General features: G+C 41.4%; 1 protein-coding gene across 14 annotated transcripts in view; it reads right to left on the reverse strand.

Moving 5' to 3' along the window:
- TBC1D5 (TBC1 domain family member 5) overlaps positions 1-15,770 on the reverse strand; it is a 590,389-nt gene that overhangs the window by 359,593 nt on the left and 215,026 nt on the right. Inside the window, exon 4 of one of the 14 annotated variants that reach the window (XM_055570009.1) lies at positions 9,388-9,475. The exons of the other annotated variants lie outside the window; for them this stretch is intronic. The gene's annotated coding sequence lies outside the window, so the exon portion shown is untranslated. The remainder of the gene's footprint in view (positions 1-9,387; positions 9,476-15,770) is intronic. 14 annotated transcript variants of the gene reach the window in all.

Below are 15,770 nucleotides of genomic sequence, written 5' to 3' on the forward strand. Positions count from 1 at the left end.
AAGATGCTTACTCCTTGGAAGCAAAGTTATGACCAACCTAGAAAGCATACTAAAAAGCAGAGACATTACTTTGCCAACCAAGGTCCATCTAGTCCAAGCTATGGTTTTTCCAATATTCATGTATGGATGTGAGAGTTGGACTATAAAGAAAGCTGAGCACCGATGAATTGATGCTTTTGAATTGTGGTGTTGGAGAAGACTCTTGAGAGTCCCTTGGACTGCAAGGAGATCCAACCAGTCCATCCTAAAGGAGATCAATCCTGAATATTCATTGGAAGGATTGATGTTGAAGCTGAAACTCCAATAGTCTGGCCACCTGATGCGAAGAGCTGACTCATCTGAAAACACCCTGATGCTGGGAAAGATGAAGGCAGGAAGAGAAGGGGATGACAGAGGATGAAATGGTTGGATGGCATCACCAATTCAATGAACATGAGTCTGACTAAGCTCTGGGAGTTGGTGATGGACAGGGAGGCCTGGAGTGCTGTGGTTCATAGGGTCGCAAAGAGTCCGACATGACTAAGTGACTGAACTACACATAAGGAATTCTGGGAAAGATACTCTAGTAGACAATCGCAAAATGTAAATAAGCAATTATATTATAAAGCAGAATCTGACACAGTCTACTCATCAAATGAATTAACATATTTAAAAAGTAAAGTCCTCTCCTATGGAGAAGTCTCATCAAACTCAAACACCTAATGCGGTCAGGTAAATATTATTAATAATTCCAGTTAGCATCCATTAAGCAATGCATATATGGCAAAAACTGCATTAAACACTTTGTGTATACTCATCATCTTATCTGCTGAACAACTCAAAACTCTGTTAGTCTTTGCCCTGCTTCATTCCGTATTCCAAGGCCAAATTTGCCTGTTACTCCAGGTGTTTCTTGACTTCATACTTTTGCATTACAGTCCCCTATAATGAAAAGGACATCTTTCTTGGGTGTTAGTTCTAAAAGGTCTTGTAGGTCTTCATAGAACCGTTCAACTTCAGCCTCTATACATGGACATTACCAGATGGTCAACACCGAAATCAGATTGATTATATCCTTTGCAGCCAAAGACGCAGAAGCTCTATACCGTCAGCAAAAACAAGACGAGGAGCTGACTGTGGCTCAGACCATGAACTCCTTATTGCCAAATTCAGACTTAAATTGAAGAAAGTAGGGAAAACCACCAGACCATTCAGGTATGACCTAAATCAAATCCCTTATGATTATACAGTGGAAGTGAGAAATAGATTTAAGGGCCTAGATCTGATAGATAGAGTGCCTGATGAACTATGGACTGGGGTTCGTGACATTGTACAGGAGACAGGGATCAAGACCATAGCCATGGAAAAGAAATGCAAAAAAGCAAAATGGCTGCCTGGGGAGGCCTTATAAATAGCTGTGAAAAGAAGAGAAGCGAAAAGCAAAGGAGAAAAGGAAAGATATAAACATCTGAATGCAGAGTTCCAAAGAATAGCAAGAAGAGATAAGAAAGCCTTCTTCAGTGATCAATGCAAAGAAATAGAGGAAAACAACAGAATGGGAAAGACGAGGGATCTCTTCAAGAAAATCAGAGATACCAAAGGAACATTTCATGCAAAGATGGGCTCGATAAAGGACAGAAATGGTATGGACCTAAGAGAAGCAGAAGATATTAAGAAGAGATGGCAAGAATACACAGAAGAACTGTACAAAAAAGAGCTTCACGACCCATATAATCACAATGGTGTGATCACTGACCTAGAGCCAGACATCCTAGAATGTAAAGTCAAGTGGGCCTTAGAAAGCATCACTACGAACAAAGCTAGTGGAGGTGATAGAATTCCAGTTGAGCTATTCCAAATCCTGAAAGATGATGCTGTGAAAGTGCTGCACTCAATATGCCAGCAAATTTGGAAAACTCAGCAGTGGCCACAGGACTGGAAAAGGTCAGTTTACATTCCAATCCCAAAGAAAGGCAATGCCAAAGAATGCTCAAACTACCTCACAATTGCACTCATCTCACACACTAGTAAAGTAATACTCAAAATTCTCCAAGCAGGCTTCAGCAATATGTGAACCGTGAACTTCCTGATGTTCAAGCTGGTTTTAGAAAAGGCAGAGGAACCAGAGATCAAATTGCCAACGTCCGCTGGATCATGGAAAAAGCAAGAGAGTTCCAGAAAAACATCTATTTCTGCTTTATTGACTATGCCAAAGCCTTTGACTGTGTGGATCACAATAAACTGTGGAAAATTCTGAAAGAGATGGGAATACCCGACCACCTGATCTGCCTCTTGAGAAATCTGTATGCAGGTCAGGAAGCAACAGTTAGAACTGGACATGGAGCAACAGACTGGTTCCAAATAGGAAGAGGAGTTCGTCAAGGCTGTATATTGTCACCCTGTTTATTTAATTTATATGCAGAGTACATCATGAGAAACGCTGGACTGGAAGAAACACAAGCTGGAATCAAGATTGCCGGGAGAAATATCAAAAACCTCAGATATGCAGATGACACCACCCTTATGGCAGAAAGTGAAGAGGAACTAAAAAGCCTCTTGATGAAAGTCAAAGTGGAGAGTGAAAAGTTGGCTTAAAGCTCAACATTCAGAAAACGAAGACCATGGCATCCGGTCCCATCACTTCATGGGAAACAGATGGGGAAACAGTGGAGACAGTGTCAGACTTTATTTTTGTGGGCTCCCAAATCACTACAGATGGTGACTGCAGCCATGAAATTAAAAGACGCTTACTCCTTGGACGGAAAGTTATGACTAACCTAGATAGCATATTCAAAAGTAGAGACATTACCTTGCCAACAAAGGTTTGTCTAGTCAAGGCTATGGTTTTTCCAGTGGTCATGTATGGATGTGAGAGTTGGACTGTGAAGAAGGCTGAGCGCCGAAGAATTGATGCTTTTGAACTGTGGTGTTGGAGAAGACTCTTGAGAGTCCCTTGGACTGCAAGGAGATCCAACCAGTCCATTCTGAAGGAGATCAGCCCTGGGATGTCTTTGGAAGGAATGATGCTAAAGCTGAAACTCCAGTACTTTGGCCACCTGATGCGAAGAGTTGACTCATTGGAAAAGACTCTGATGCTGGGAGGGACTGGGGACAAGAGAAGGGGACGACAGAGGATGAGATGGCTGGATGGCATCACTGACTCGATGGACGCGAGTCTGAGTGAACTCCGGGAGTTGGTGATGGACAGGGAGGCCTGGCGTGCTGCGATTCATGGGGTCGCAAAGAGTCGGACAGGACTGAGCGACTGATCTGATCTGATCTGAAGAACTCAATGACGCATCTTCATCCTTATTTTCATTTCACCAGAGAAAATGAGGCACAGAGAGATGAAGCAGTTTGTTTACAGTCGCACAGCTGGTGTTGAACGCATCCTCTCTGGCTCTAGGGCTCACCCTCTGCTTCAATACGACCCTTGGCTCTAAGCCAGTGACACAGACCGACAAGAAGTCAAACAAGGGAGTGTAAGACGGCAGGTCTGTCAACTGTTGGGACATCCTTTTCTCTCCTTCAATGTTTTCAAGAAAAGTTAAAAATCCAGAATTTTATGTGAAATCTCTTTACTTGTGTTGGTAGATAATTTTTTAAAAAACTGTGTGGAACTGATTAAACACCTCTCAAGCCTGTATTTGGCCATGGATATCTTACAACATAAAATTCATATTCTCCATACATTTTGTCATACTCTTAAAACATCTAAGGGTAAATATTTGAAAATGAGTACCGCGAGTTAACTGCCAGACTTCCTTAAAATTTCTTTAGCATCCTATACTATGTTTTCTTATCATTACTCCAGTTTCTCACTTTTATAGTATATACACTTTTCTACTGTTAGACTTCATATACCTGAAATATACAAATAAGGGGATTTTATGTATTTTAAACTCTATGAGAATTTGATATCAGTTTACTGGTTGATTGTCTAAGTATATTTCAAAAAGGCACATTAAAAATAAGGTACTCTACAACATAATGATGTTCAAATATTAGTTCAAGATGCTCAAGATATTTAAGGCCTTTTAAACTCTATGCTGCTGCTAAGTCACTTCAGTCGTGTCCGACTCTGTGCAACCCCATAGACGGCAGCCCACCAGGCTCCCTGGGATTCTCTAGGCAAGAATACTGGAGTGGGTTGCCATTTCTTTCTCCAATGCATGAAAGTGAAAAGTGAAAGTCAAGTCGCTCAGTCGTTTCCGACCCTTAGCGACCCCATGGACTGCAGCCTACCAGGCTCCTCCATCCATGGGATTTTCCAGGCAAGAGTACTGGAGTGGGGTGCCACTGCCTTCTCCTTTAAACTCTACAGTAAATTTAATTATAAATCATTTACTTATTTCAGCTTTAATAATAATTCTTTAGAAATTGAGATGTCTATGGTAACACCCAGTAACCACAATATAAAATTTACCAAATACACCAGTCTACAGACATTCTATAGAATCAGGTATCTACTATATTCTAATTTATTATGCCTACAGATTGAAACTGAGTCACTGAAATGCTTTTACTAAAAGAAACCTGGAAACCTGCTGAATAGTAATAATGAATTATTTTTAAGAAATTTGTTGAATAAAAACTTTGGATAATACTTTTACTTTTCTTTTAAATACAGATTTAAATAATAATCAAGTTCAAGAGTAATTTATTAAGTTGGCATTGTTTTAGTTTTTGTTACTGTAATTTTAAACACAAAGGGCTATTTTTGCTTTTTAGAACATAATAAAAATTACTTTGTTGGCTACTGCTATTGTGATTATCTTATAAAATCACAATATGTTGCTTTCAAATGTGAAGTAATTTTCTTAAGACTTTTCCAACTTGTGTTTTGTGACTATAACAACCAAAAATATATGCAAACTACAAAGCAGGATGGCAAACAATTTTAAAAAAATGTAATCTGTATTTATTTTAAACACTATAATTTTGTACCTGTGAATATCAAACTACAAGAAAATATTTAAGAAAAATTCAAGTGAATTAAGGGAGGTTTTTTTATTTTTGGTTCAGAATATTTTAAGACAACCACTATAAAAGTCAAAGTGGCATAAACATTTTGAAACTCACAATGGACCACTGCATCTTATGCTTGTATACTTCCTATGTCCTAAACTTGTCTATATAGAAGTGAAGTGAAGTGAAGTGAGTGAAAGTCGTTCAGTCGTGTCTGACTCTTTGCGACCCCATGGACTATAGAGTTCCTGGAATTCTCCAGGCCAGAATGCTGGAGTGGGTTGCCTTTCCCTCCTCCAGAAGATCTTCCCAACCCTGGGATAGAACTCAGGTCTCCCGCATTGCAGGCGGATGGATTCTTTACCAGCCAAGCCACCAGGGAAGCCCAAGGATACTGGAGTTGGTAGCCTATCCCTTCTCCAGGGGATCTTCCTGAGCCAGGAATCACCAGGGTCTCCTGCATGGCAGGTGGATTCTTTACCAAAAGCTATATATATATATATATAGAGAGAGAGAGAGAGAGAAATACATAATGACCAAAAGTATGCATCTTAGTAATGACTACTTTAATCCATAACTGATGGATTTCAACTTTCTTAAATAATGTGAAACTGTCTCTAGAATTTCCCTAGCTGGCAAAAATGGTAAAGAATTTTTTTAAAATAAGGGCAATCTTATTTTTTCTAATTCAGAAAGCACAGCAAAATACTTTCTAAGACTTGAGAAAGAAGGTATCTCTTCTTTGCTACACTTGCAATATAAATAACGTTTAAAGTCCCTGTTTCTCATGAAATCAAAGTTCACAAAACTCAAAATTAGCTGCGCAACATGGTTTTAACTGCCATTCTGGTCACACAAATTGACACCCTAGGCTGAAACCTCCATTTAAAAATCAGAGACTAATCTTAAGGATTGTTGTACTGGCTTCATAAATCTGGTTGTTACAATATTACATCTTAAGATAAAAGTGATCTGAAAGAAAGGAAGTATCGTTAAAACTGTTAATATTTAATGAATGGGTTGAGTTCACTAAAGCTTGAAAGATAAATTATGTTAATGAAATTTCAAAATAATATATTTTCCATGTAAAGTGAAGTAATACAAGTAGTCTATAAGTATAAACTTCTATTGTGAGCATCAGAATGACAAAAAAAAATAGGTTAGTGAATACAATTTTCATTTTTAAAATGGCATCATATAAACAAAACCTCTAGTTTATTCCCTCTGAATCTGAAGTTCTTTGTATTTCAGCTTATATTTATGCTTTTACTGTTTCTAATACAGAGGCACAGAATTAGTATTCTGAATCGTGTCTTCTAAAGACATCCATATTCAAAAAAGCTCATATAAGCATACTTCATTCATTTAAATTCTTGACTGATGGTAAACTTAGAAGTCAAACACTGAAATGACAGTAATATTACTTTACATAAAGATAACTCCTATAAGAAAAGCATATGAAAGAGCATAAATGAACTATTACCAGAGCACAATTATAAGAGGGGTGAGGAAGATACAGCATGAATGAGTATCCGTTACAGGCAGCACGCATTTACCACAATGGGCTTACAACCTACAATACGACAGCTTGGCTATAAATGCAAGAAACTGATAGAAGCTAAATTTTTGTAATTAGACAGTAATGGAACATTATTTGTAGAATTGGCAAAAAAATTTTTATTTAGAAATACTGGTAGCCAGAAGTAAATTTGATGGTCAGGGAAAATGATGTTTTAATGTCTTAATTATAAGAGAAAGAGGAAGAGAAATGAGGGAGGGAAAAAAGATGAGAAATAAAACAAAGGCAAAGGATGAAGCTTCATTTTTGAATTCTGTCATTTTCATGCAAGAGTGCTCCCCTGGACTTTAAATCAGTTAATTAAGTATTAAAATCAATCATCGGAAAGTCTTAATATTTAATATTGGTTAGATTGTATATCAAAGTAGTTTTATTATTTATTTACTCCAAACCTTTCCAGAATACTTCATCTGACAACAGGGGGTCTGTTTCTCACAAGATAAATGCATTTACAATGCCAAATAAATTATATATAAAAGCATTTGTCTTAATACATGTCATTCAATATTAAAAATCATCCATTGGTAAAATCCTGAAACCCTAATTCACTTTTACCAACCACACAATTGTATGATCAAGTGTCGCCTATTAAATAGGTACAGGACTACAGTAAGGGTCTACACACTGAGAACAATGATTGAAAGAAAATTAACACAGATTTAATGCCTATATTTCCAAGTTATCAGAATAAGAATTTTAGGGTAAATGATCCACTATAAAAATACTAGATTCATAAATGATACACATAATCAGAAACATGCAGAATATATGAAGGGATCACAGGTGGGTTTAAATGTTTTATACTACAAAATACGAATATGTTCGGCTTTCTGATATCCAAATGCTATGAAGTAACTGGAAAGTGGCAGTTGTGACCGTATAAACACGAGAAAATTGAGCATTTATGAAGAGTTACAGTGGCCTGACAAAAAGCTCTCCACATGTATACTCATATGGTTTCAGAGTTCCCTTGAATATGTACTCATGATGTAAAGATTGGGAAAGCTCAGCCTAGTGACCAAAATTCTTGTCATTATAGCCTTCAACTTATTTACTGCTCTGTTTTATAGGGATAGACATGACCTCTAGCCATTACAGTATTTGGTCAGGTTCTTATAAAATCAAGAGAATTATAACCAACAATTGGGAGTTCAGGAAGAATACTGAAAAGAAAAAACAACTGGACAATTACATTAAACGGATGATGAGATTAAGAACAAGGAAAAGCAATAAATGGCCACTCTGCATTAAGCATCAAATCAAATCAAATCATTCAGTCAAAAACAAAAAGAACCCCTCTATGGTACAAGCCTGGGAAGGCCTAAGGTGTTTGCAGAAGCACAGGAGTAATTATGAGGAGGTCCCTCTAAAAGTCCTGGTGGATCTGACATTTAGCCCTGAGCTATTAGTAAGTGGTAGGGCTAGAAAATAAATTTAAAAAAAACACTAAAAACAGCATTTTTAATTAAGTAATAGTAACCAGAAAAGCATGAGGCGTCCCCAGTGGTTCAGCATTAAAGGACTGCAAGTTCAATCCCCGGGTCGGGAGATCCCTGGAGGAGGGCAGGGCAACTCTCGTATTCTTGTCTGAAGAACCCCATGGACAGAGGAGTCTGGCGGGCTATGGTCCACAGGGTTGCAAAGAGTCAGACATGACTGAAGTGACTTGACAGGCACACAGGCACGCAAGGGCAAACACACAGCATTTATTAGGAAGCAGGCACTGTTTAGGCACTTGTTCATTTAAACGTCCCACAAAATTAAACCAGGATTCATAGGACTAAAAGTTTTCTTTCTGGCTATGTTGACTATAACGGGCCTCTGGAGATACTGCAGGCTCCGTCCTAGACACTGCAGTGAAGCAAGCACCACAGCAGTCACACACTAATATCCTGGCTTCCCAGTGCACTGAAACATTATGTTTGTGCTATACTGTACCCTATGAAGTGAGTAATAGTACATCTAAAAAATGCACATACCTTAATTTAAAATACTTTATTACTAAAATATGTTAACCATCAGCTGATAACACAATGTTAACACAAACCCTCAAATGTCTTAAAAATGCTATTATCTGCAAAGCACAATAACAAGGAATGCTTTTAATGCAAAGCATTCTAGCTTACTTTTCTCCCATACAAGCTTTGCAAAATCTAGAATTAGAAGTGCAATAGTCCCTTTATAGGTTGGGAAGATCCCCTGGAGAAGGGAACAGCTACCCACTCCAGTATTCTGGCCTGGAGAATTCCATGGACTGTGTAGTCCAGGGGCTCACAAAGAGTCAGACACGACTGAGCGACTTTCCCTCACTCACAGACCCTCTACAGTTACAGGTATGTGTGTCTTCCCAAATTCCATCTGAGAACAAGTGAATATCCAGTGAAAATAGCAAATAACAAGTACACCAGGGATGCAGACATAGTTTATACATGCCTTAGCAAAATTATAATGCATGAATAAGTAACACAGGGGGCCTTTGGAGTCACTGTCAAATTGCCGGAGTTTTGCATCATTTACCTCCCCCAGTGCTGTGGCTCCTCTGACCCCATCACTGCAGACCTCATCACATCACTGAGGCGAGCCAGCAGCTCAGAAGCCCCAGCTGATCCTCTCTAGCCAGAGCAGCTCCCTCCCCAGGCTTATTCACACCCCTTCCCCTTCTGATGAGGCCTTTCCCACTCACTGTCATAAATCCTAGACCTAATTTGAATACCCATCTTCCCTTCTGTGGACCAAGGCAAGAAGTCATTTTTCCCTGCTCCTCCACAGTAATACTTCCGTCATGTGACAGACCTCAGGCACCAGCCGGACAATATTAAGCAATAATGCCAGGAGTTAGGATATGAAGAACTATGTTCTACCTTTTGGGCTTCCCTGGTAGCTCAGCTGGTAAAGAATCTGTCTGCAATGCAGGAGACCTCGGTTCAGCTCCTGGGTCAGGAAGATCCCCTGGAAAAGGGATAGGTGACCTACTACACTATTCATGGGCTTCCCTTGTGGCTCAGATGGTAAAGAATCTGCCTGCAATGTGGGAGACCTGGTTTGATCCCTGGGTTGGGAACATCCCCTGGAGGAGGGCATGGCAACCCACTCTACTATTCTTGCCTGGAGAATCCCCATGGATAGAGGAGCCTGGCAGGCGACAGTCCACTGGGTCTCAAAGAGTCAGACACGACTGAGCGACTAAACACAGCTCAGCAGAACGTCTTTACTACATGTGACGGACCACAGGCACCAGCAAGACAATGTTAAGCAATAAATGCTAAGAGTCAGAATATGAAGAACTAGGTTCTGCCTTTTGCTCAACAGCATTAGTATAGATTTTTCTTAAAGAGAGAAGGTGTGTGCTGGGAGACTTCAGTAGAGAGTAACATTTTTTGTTCACGTTTCTGCTTCCCCTGTGTAGTGTGACCACTCCTAACCCATAATTGTAGAGTTCATCCCTCATTTACTCTGACAACACCCTTCCCTAACTGGTCTCACAGCTTCCATTCCTCCTTGCTGTTGTCAACACTGTTGACAATGCTGTTGTCTTTCCAACAAAATTCAACTTGTGTTTGGGCCACGTGCTCCTAGAGAGGTACCAAACGGTGAGGGATGGGGAGGCAGAGAGGAATGGCCTAAGCCAGGCATGAAGGCCCCACTGCCTGTGCCAGATGGATTAGCATGAGCTGTGCAATGTGAATGGAAGCTGTCCAAGGGCTTCCGGAAGTTTTCTCCATTACAAAGATGCTTACTCTTAACTGCAGTGAAGTAAACCGCCTAGATTCGCCCTACCTCACAGGTAGTAACAGAATCCTTACTGTATAACCCGACTAGATTGCCTGTTATCGCCAGATTTCACATCCTAGCATACCCATCTCCTACCATCTATTACCACACAACATCCAATGTGATATTTTTGCCAGTGTAAACTGTTTCACAACACACTTATATAAAATCCAAACTCTTGTAAAAAGGCCATGAATCCACTCACGCCTAAGCCGCTAACCCCACTCTCTCCTCCAGCAGGATGCTCTGCCACACAGGACTTCTCTCTGTTCCTTGAGCAAGAATCCAACTCAGCTCCGCTTCAGGTCTCTGCACATCTCCCCTTCCTCTGCTGGGACACTGTGCCCCTTAGCACTGATCAGATATGGGCTCAAATTCAGATCAGCTGATTGCTGTTCCTGGAGCACGCCTAAGCCACTGGCAAATCTTGTTGGTTCTTTAATGTGAAATCTGGACCACCATCACCTGGTTCCAGGTCTCTGCAAGCCCCACATGGACTATTTCATTTCCTCCAGTAGGGCTCCCTGTTTCCAACTACCGTCCACTAACTTACAGCAGCCTGAGTGATCCATCTAAGATTTAACTCAGTTCATGTCTCAGAACTTAGCATTGGCTTCTCATCTCAGTCAGAATAAAATAAAGTATCTTCCCAGGACTCCCCAGGATCTTGCCCCCAGCTACTGCGTGGAGCTTTTCTCCGGAAGCTCCCCTGCACCTGCTGCTCTGGCCTTCCGGCCCTCGAGGCCCCTTTACAGTCTCTCACGTGTGCTGGGCCACTTCCTGCCACCAGGCCTTTGTACCTTCCTCGGTTCCTAAACGCCTCCCTCAGGCGTCCATCCTCAGAGAGGGCTCTCCCCACAGTCCTGCTCAAACATCACCTTGGGTATCAGGGGACCCATGACCAGGGGCCACACTCAGCATACAGCCTCCCTCCGTCTTCATCCCAGCACTCAGCTTTTCTTATAACACACATCACTACCTCACACAGCACAAACTTACCTGTATTTTGTTTACTATGCATTCTCCCCATTATAGGTCTATGAATGCAAAGGCTTTACCTATTTTATTCACTTCTGTATCTCCCAATTTGGAAGGTAACCTTTTTTTTTTTTTTTTCCAGTAAGGCATTCCTGATGACAGTTTGAAAGAATCCAATAAAGTACAATGAGATAAACCTGAGTCCAAGTTAGCTATTCATTTAAATCAGTTTTTCAGAACTTCTAGCTACATTTGGCACAAAATACATGAAAGAGATAAGAACTAAAGACATTTGAGGCTTCCCTAGTGGTCCAGTAGTTAAGAATCCATCTTGCAATGCAAGGGATACCGGTTCTACCCCTGGTCCAGAATGCCCCCCCACGCATGAGGCAACTGGGCCCACGTGCCAAAGCTACTGAGCCTGTACTCCGCAATCACGAGGCCCACGTGTCCCGCAGCCTGCGCTCTGCAGCAGGAGAAGCCAGCACAACGAGAAGCCCTCGCGGGGCGACTAGAGAAAGCCCGTGTGCAGCAACAAAGACCCCGCACAGCCAATAAATAAATACTTTTGAAAAACATATTTGAGAAGACAGAGCCCATTAAACGGACTAGAAATTAGAAAGATCTCTTTTCATGGCCACGTCCCTACCAGGGATCGAACCCCTGCTCCCTGCGTTAGACATGCAGAGTCTTAACCTAGGACTGCCAGGCAAGTCCTAGGAAAATCTTCTAAGAAGAATTACCTTAAAGAAGCAAGGGCCTGTCCCTTTAGGTGAGAGGCAGCCTGAGACCCTGGTCTCTCTCCTGGGCGAACCCAGGGTAGCTGAACACACACTTAGCCTGCGGTGCTGCTCAGGACCTGCTCAGAAACACAGCATGTGAGAAGACAGCCCAAGTTCCTTGCAGACCAGCAGACTCTCGTATGGCCCCTCCTTCATACATACATACATGTACACACATACATACATGTACACACACACACACACACACACACACTCTCACACTCTGTCCTCTGCCATCTGCACTGACCACCTCAGTAGCCAACTGTTACCTTTAACCTTACCCGTTGATGAGAAATGCTCCCCTTTCTTCCTGAAGCCAGGGAAGACCGAAGACGCAAGAAATCTGCCTATCTGACCCAACCTGTGACCCATGCTCTGTGAGTCAAGCCCATTCATGTACTGGGAAAGTAAGCCCTGTCTCTTTCAGGGCTGAGACCAGGTGAGCTGCTGAACACGCTAGTACACTGGGCGGCAACCGGCCTAAGTGCTTGCATTTCAACTGCAAATGCTTAGACTCTGAGAAATTTCTGAAAAACTAGTGACATGTTACTAATTGTTATGTAACATGCAAGCTAATCCCATAGATAAAAGTACCATGTACAGGCCAATGATGAGAATATGTCACAAACCCAGGTATGTGATTTATCAATTTAATGAAGTTTCTGACAAAAGTTAACCTCTGGAATTTCTAAGTTTCCTTATATAAATTACAAAGAACAGAACAGAATAGCATTTCAATGATAAAAGTAGAATTTGAAAGTGTTTTAGGATAACATCTGGTTTACATTTGACATCAAATAGATGGCATCTTGTGGCTAATCGTTTAAGTCAATTTTATTAAAATACACACACACACACACGTAAAGGTTTGGTGCACACACAAGTCTATACCCACTCTTATTTTGAAAGATGGCTTTACTTTCATTTCAATTATCCCAAGTAGCTTTAAATTCTGGCTAAAACATGGCATTTTGTAATGAAAGACAATTCTGTTTGTTAATTTCATGTAAGACCTATCTCATGACTAACATGAGACTTAAACAAGATCACGTGTGGGAAAATATACCAAAGACTGCAGTGGAACCAAGGTTCTTTGTCGTAGTTTACTGACAATAATATTAAAGTACTTTTTAAAATAGCATGTGACTGGCCTCTTTTTAATGTTATTTTGATACTGCAACTAAATAAAAGTGGTGCGGACTGTAGCTGGGAGGCAGGGAGGGGGCCGCCAGCAGAGGGCTTCCAGGAGACGCACGTGTGCGCTCCAGGCAGGGGCCCAGGCTGCGGGCTCAGCTTGGGTGATCACCAGCTGGGGAGGCAGGCAGGGACTGTAAGGCAGGGCTTACAGGCCACACGGTGTGTCCTGAGCTGTTCCCTAAGGGCCGGGGAAGCTACTGAACAACTTCCGGAAAAGATGCGGGCCTCGGGCTGCCCGCTCCCCATGTTCACTCTTCCTTTACGCCCACAAACCGCGACCCTCAGAGCTTCCGACATACGGCTTCTCTGCCGCTGGTTCGTTCCTCACAATGCAACCTGGGCCTCTCAGCTGGCGCTGGCGGCAGAGAACCAGCCTGCCAATGAAGGAGACTAAGAGACCCGGTTTGATCCCTGGGTTGGGAGGGTCCCCTGGAGGAGGGCACAGTAATGCACTCCAGTATTCCAGCCTAGAGAATCCCATGGACAGAGGAGCCTGGCGGGCTATGGCCCAAAGGGTGGCAAAGAGTCAGACACGACTGGGAGGGCTCAGCACATACTCTCTGTCCTCAGATGCAGCTCAGAAGTCACCTTCCCCAGCGTCCCTCAGATGCCTGTTCACCTAGTATGTAACTCGCACTAATGAGGACCCTTCTTCAGTGTACCAGTTGTTCTCCACTACCCTCTATTCTTTCTAAGGACAGAGGATGTGCTCTAGCCATCCGTACTCCAAAGTACTAACACAGACACACCTGTAAAAATTATTTATTCAGTGAGTCCACAAAACCAAGGCATAATTTAGCATAATTCCCAGATACAAAAATTAACTGTGTTATACTTGCTCCCACACACAAGCATACAAATTGGAATTATTTAAAAGAGCCTCAGAGTAGGAACAAATACTGTCTTAAATTATACTGAGCTACAAGAACTGAGCTATGCCCCATACTGTTTAATATGACCTAAAACACTCATTTGACAAATACATATGGAACACCTACTAGGGGCCAAGTCCTTCAGCACTGATCATCATGTCAAACACAAACTCAACAAGCAGTGAGCGTGACTCTACCCACTGCCTGGAGAGAGCCACCACTGTGGCTCCGCAGGTTGCACAGGCACTGGCTGCGACACCCTGAGCCCAGCTTTGGACATTCTCACATCCGACATCACACCCAAGTACTCAGAAGGTTTTCTTTTCCACAAAATCAAAAACCTTTTTGAAATGTCAGCCTTGAACTTCATAAAGTTATACAAAGTGATGAGGAACCAAGCTTATAGCGCATATAAACATGAGAGCATATTAGACTGCATTTAATTACCAGTTCAAACAACAACCTGATCTAACCTTTGACAAGTAAAATAAATGTTCTGAATAATTCAACTAAAGCAAACATTTGCTGTTAATGCTGCTAATTATAGTAAGAGCTGAAAAAAGAAGGGAGAGAAAGATGACGAAGGGAAGAGGAGGTGGAATTTTTTCCATTAAGCTTGAGATGTGCAACTATTCTTTGAAACATTTTTTTTTTTTCAATGAATTCAATTCACATAAAAGGGTGAACTCAGTTGAGCAAAGCTGCTTTAGAAACTCAGAGCTGATTAGAGAGCTCATTCTTTCAGCCAGTAAACGTCACAGTGACAGGAAAACTGGGTCCAGATGAATCAGGGTGTAACTGCACCCCTTCATTCAAGTGGCTCAGAGTTCACTGAGAGGAAAGCTGAGGAAGTAAGCTGCAAACTAAGCATTAATTAATTAATTGAAATAACATAAGATAAAAATACAGATGCCCATTTAAATTTGAATTTTAGAAAAACAACACAATAACATTCGGATCACGCTTACACTAAATGCACTCTTCATTTACCCGACTGTGCGCCCTGTATTTTATCTGACAGCGCCACCAGTAGATACGTGGGACATTTATGGGAAAATACGTGGTAAGTTCACTGTAGGAGTTCCAGAATTAAAAGAGACCAAAACTCTCAAAAGGTGAGATTCCAAAAGAACTCACTCTAAGGCAAAAAAGCATCTTTCCAGGGCTGCTCTCTGACTGGTAACGGGGAAGACCAGAACATACTACACAAATGGACACCCCGTAGCCCCACCAGGACTCGACTTCCAGTTGTCCTAAGAAAAGGGGCTATAAAGAAATACAATAATAAACAAATGAACAAACTTAACAGAAAGCATCAGCACTAAACAGCAGAAAAATGAAACCTGACGGTTCCTCTCAGGATCTTAGATGTCCACATGTTGATGTAACTGTTCCATCTTTACCCAAAAGGTATGTGCACAAATAATTTCGATATGTGTTCTAACATCAAAACCATTCAGATGTTCATGTAAAAACACTGATACATATGCATAGCTTAAAACGTAAACATAAGGCTCGTTTCACTTTCATGAGAGGGAAAGTTTTAAGCACCAACGAAATGAAAGCTAGATAAAAAAGAAAGGTCTGAGAATTCCTGGTGGTATCTGGCTAACACTCTGCACTCCCAGTGAAGAGTGCCTGGGT

The sequence above is a fragment of the Bubalus kerabau genome, chromosome 2, assembly GCF_029407905.1.
Source record: "Bubalus kerabau isolate K-KA32 ecotype Philippines breed swamp buffalo chromosome 2, PCC_UOA_SB_1v2, whole genome shotgun sequence".
In the NCBI taxonomy this organism is placed as follows: domain Eukaryota; kingdom Metazoa; phylum Chordata; class Mammalia; order Artiodactyla; family Bovidae; genus Bubalus; species Bubalus kerabau.